The sequence below is a fragment of the Adiantum capillus-veneris genome, chromosome 3, assembly GCF_014529385.1.
Source record: "Adiantum capillus-veneris isolate H3 chromosome 3, ASM1452938v2, whole genome shotgun sequence".
Taxonomy (NCBI): domain Eukaryota; kingdom Viridiplantae; phylum Streptophyta; class Polypodiopsida; order Polypodiales; family Pteridaceae; genus Adiantum; species Adiantum capillus-veneris.
In genome coordinates, this window is record NC_140933.1 from 131,810,063 (window position 1) to 131,814,940 (window position 4,878).

Consider the following 4,878-nt stretch of genomic DNA (forward strand, 5'->3'; position numbering starts at 1 on the left):
AATGTGGATCATATGGAGCAATATTGGCGGCAAACAGCGTCCGATGGATCGATAAAACTCCCTAAAGCACCATGGATTTTCACAGGAGCCCAAGAACGCAAAGTAAAAGATACCATTCGATCTTTGCGGGCCCCCACTGGCGTAATGCACTCCCTCCGAACGTGTTTTACTAAAGAAGGAAAGCTTACCGGTTTGAAGTCACACGACTGGCATAAAATGTGTCAGGTATGTTCATAGTGGAGTATATCATAGTGAGAATTGTGTAACAAATTCGTGTGTGGACTTTAATATCATTGATGCACGTGTTTTGCAGTTTATTTTACCGGTTTCCATTGAGGGATGTTTGTCTTGATGTCCGTAACACAATCTACAAACTTGCAAAGTTGGTGCAATGGATCTCACAAAAGGAGATCAACGTAGACTCCATACCATTCGCCAAACTAAACGCTGCGGAGGTTGTGTGCATGTTTGAGAAACATTTTCCTACTACCATGCTAATCATTCACGTGCATCTTCTTGTTGACATAGTTGATGAGGTGGAAATAGCTGGCACAATACATTCCAGATAGATGTTCTTTTTAGAACGTTTCATGAAAACGCTCAAGGGATATGTGCATCAAAAGGCACGTCTGGAGGGTAGCATGGTAGAAGGTTGGCTAGTATCAGAGTCCCTAGTGTACATTGAAGAGTGGGTAGACGGATTTGATAAAGCCCGGGACACGCTATGGCAAACCATAGATGATGAGCGTATATCTGGAATTGTCATGTGCAATCTCGGTGTTGAGAAGAAGATCGATGACGAAATATCTAGAGGCTAAAATCAATCGATTTTTCATGCTTCACAATCCAGTCATGCAGAAGTGGATTTCAGAATATGAGGATGCAAAGCAAGAGTGACAAAGGGCAAGAATCGAGTGAAGATGGAGAAGACGACCACCGATGCACTATCCGACGGGTCTGGAGAGCCTACCAACATTCATGAGCTTAAGATGGTCGCACAACCAATTGAAAAGCGTACAACAGTGCAGTGAAGAAGTGACTGAGGAAGAGTGGGAGTACTCTAGGGGTTGCGCGACCAAGGTAAGTTTGCAATGTACGACTAGTAACTTTCTAGATGTTTGAGTGGCCACTCATAATCTTTGTTGGTTGTAGTATAAGTCATACACAGCAGCATGGTGTAAAGGTCGACATTTTAGGGTGGAACGGATCGACAAAAAACGTTTTACTCAAGATTGTGGAATTATGGCGAAATTTGAACAGTCTAGTCGCGACGACGGTCCTCTGATGTAGATCCTGTGGTGGCGGAACTCACTTACTTCGGCACGCTACAAGAGATTTTGAGGATCGATTATAGAGGATTTTTTGTCGACTTGTTCGACATGCAATGGTTCAAGATAATCATGGAGGGTCGCAACGCTACTATGCATAGAGGAGAGTCTGGTTTTCTTGAGGTGGATTCAACTAAGAAACGGACTGACCTAAGAGACACTTTCATACTACCCAATCATTGTGAACAAGTAAGTATGTAAATAGTTAAAGTCCCATTTTAGAATTTATGTGCTTGGAAGCTCTCATGTAAGTTATGTGGCTCTGGCAGGTGATATTTCATCCCACAAAGTATGCATCAAACTGGTGGTACGTCATAGAGGTAGCCCCTCGTTGTGCACGGACGTATGAAGGATACCATGTGCCAATCACAACGGCATCAATGGAGGAGATCGGAGAAGATGCTCAGTCAGAAGCCGTGGAGGTGGTGCCAGATGAACATCAAGCTGCTACTCTCTATGGGGTGCATGCAAAGGATCTACAAAATGAAACAGAGGACATCTGTTTAAACGGAGAGCTCTATATAGATATAGGAAGTTATGTTGAGCTATGCGAGGATGAGAGAGAGATCTCTTAAAGCCATAAATATTGTATTTGAACAATTTTTCTCCGTTTTGTAAATTCAGAGTTATGCACTTGCCTCTTCCATCACTCAAGTTGAATAGAAGAAGAACGCTTTCTGTTGCGTGCTAGCCTTTGAACATTCCAAAGCTACAAGCACATTCAAGTTTTTGTACGATTCTCCGGCTCTTTAAGTATTTGCGTCATTGTATTTAATGGTCTTTGTGTCCACTCGAGATACATATGCTCTAGGTATGTTCTCATAAGCAGAGACGACGAGCACCTCCTCTCTCTCTCTCTCTCTCTCTCTCTATCTACTTGTGCATGTTTTCTACTCCATTCATTCAATTTTAAGTTTAAATGTTCATGTGTTTAATGCAGGTATGGATGATGAGGAGTTTCTTTCTTCTTTGTCACCCCAGCAGAGACAGTGGTACGTGGAGCGTCATTGCTCTGGCGCACCATCGCGCATTCCTACTCCATCTGCATCTCCCTCTATTTCGGAGTCCTCAGCACGCTCCGAAGCTTCGGTGTCGACGAGACAATCTTCACACTCGTCTAGGCACAGGCGCTCTAGTGGTGGCGGTGGCGGTTGCGGTTGTTGTGGGGGTGGCGCCACCGATGCCTCGACACCGTCTTGTGTTCAACGAGGCTCTTTACCCTCCCCTTCTTTGCCCGTCCCGACACCAGCCACGGCATCGCCATTGACACCAGGTTTTGTGCGGATGACTGCCGTTCCCCGCAGCTACACACCACTAGGAACATAAACTACTTGTTTAAATAGAAATCAAGAGCATCTCAGTGAGTAACCAAAGAAAATCTTGGAAGGCCAAACGATACAAAATTAAAGCAAAAAGGCTGAAAGAGAAAACCGCCCTAAATTGAGTTGCAACAAACCAGAGAGTAGGTGAAAGAAGAAAAGGAAAATAGGGAACAAGCTGAGAAAGAAAAATCATCTAAAATATCATTGAGAGGTTCGGTCTTGATGGAAAAAGTGCTAAAACCCTTATAGGCTCTATTGTAGGTGTACAAGGCCAAACTAAAGACCAACCAGACTCTGGAGCAAAGATGGTTGGCATGTCCACATTCTAAATTCAAAACATAGAGATGAGAAATGTGCAAATGACTCACAGAGACCGCTCGATCTCTATTGCAGCTCAAGAAGCAGAAAATCCCTAAACAAGAAGTATTAATCCATGAAAGGGACAAAGAAATTGAGCACAAAGAAAATGAAATGAATGGTCAAATGAAACCTTAGATAGGAACACCTTTGGATGCAAGGGTAGTGGTTAATACCACGGATGACTCCAAGTCACAGATGATGATGCCAGTTCTAGAAGTGGACGATCCATCGCCACAAGCCTTATGGGAAGTGATTAGGAGTACAAAGGATGGTAGCGCAACTTTTAATTTTGCACCTATCATTGAAATAAAGATGGATCATGAGTTCTATCCTGGAGATATACAATCTCTATATGGTGATGCAGGAACCGAAGCATCTAGGACCTAAATCATTGAAAACTTTGTCATCTTTCATAGGAGAACATGAAACAAAATATGAGGTTGGAGTGATACAATCTCAGTGGAAAGCTACACCAAAAATGATGGACACTAAAAGCCTGCATAAATTGATGTCTGCTCCTATACAATTCATGATTACTCTCTCAGGATTGCTGAAAATCAGACCACATCTATGGGGAGAAGTGGGAAAAATTCACAAGAATTGGGATAAAAAATTCCTCTTCAAGATATTCCCTTAGATGATAAACGTATAAAACAAAACAAGATAAACCAAAGGCAAAACTAGTGCATGTGAACAAGTTGGTGATTACTACGAAGGTGAAGAGGGAAACAACACCTTACCATTGGAACACAAAAGAGTCCAAAAAATTGCTATACTTGATAGTGGGCTAGAGTGGCCATCGCCACAAAAGAAATATGGAAAAAATGGAGAGAGAAACTCTCAAAAAAACATTAATGAAACTACAACTTGCAGATAGATTTGTAGAGAGGCCTGTGGGTATATTAGAACAGATCATACTATCCTCATGCGGAATTGAGTACGAGCATACCTTTCTACCATAGTAGACTTTGGAAAGAGCAACAACTTTGACATCATTTTGGGGCGACCATTCATGCATCGACTTAAAATGGTGCAAGATTGGGGCTATGACCATCTCTACCTATGACAGAAGGATGTTCCCACGAGGATTAGCATCAACAACCATAATTACATGGATGTTAGTTAAACTCTTATAGAGGAATTTGACTCAACTACGATCCATGAAAAGCAAACATAGATGCATGGTTGCATGACAAAACACATATTTGGATGTGCGGAGCATTCGAATGCAGGAGCATGATGAAAGAAGATTGCATCTTAGAGAGACCAGTAGAGGATAAGGACTACGTTCGGAAGCCATTTCTACAAGATTTATTTGAACCCTTTGGCTGGGATTAGATACTCGCTACTCTAGATGTGTGTGTAAATGCCTACAAAATTTTGTGATGAGGAAGGCTATGACATAGCTCCCCTACTTATGATAAAGGCAATGAAAAAAGATAACGAACATTGTGAGTATGAAAGCAAAAAATGTGGACAAACTAGGCTATAAATCCTGGTGCAAAAGTGCAAACAAAGGAAGAAAAGCAACCATAGGAGTATGTCATCATTGACATACGTGAAGAATCAACAATAGTTGTTTCAAAGGAAGAAAAGCAACCATAGGAGTATGTCATCATCGACATACGTGAAGAATCAACAATAGTTGTTTCAAAGGAAGAAAAGCAACCATAGGAGTATGTCATCATCAACATACGTGAAGAATCAACAATAGTTGTTTCAAAGAAGTCGACTTCAAAAAATGGACAACTGAAAGCAGATGATGAAGCAATGTTTCCAAGCTCCACATCAGATGTTCAACAAACTCAAAATCAAGAGAGGAATGGGGTTAAGGCAAAAGAACGATTGTCTCCTACCATAATCAAATT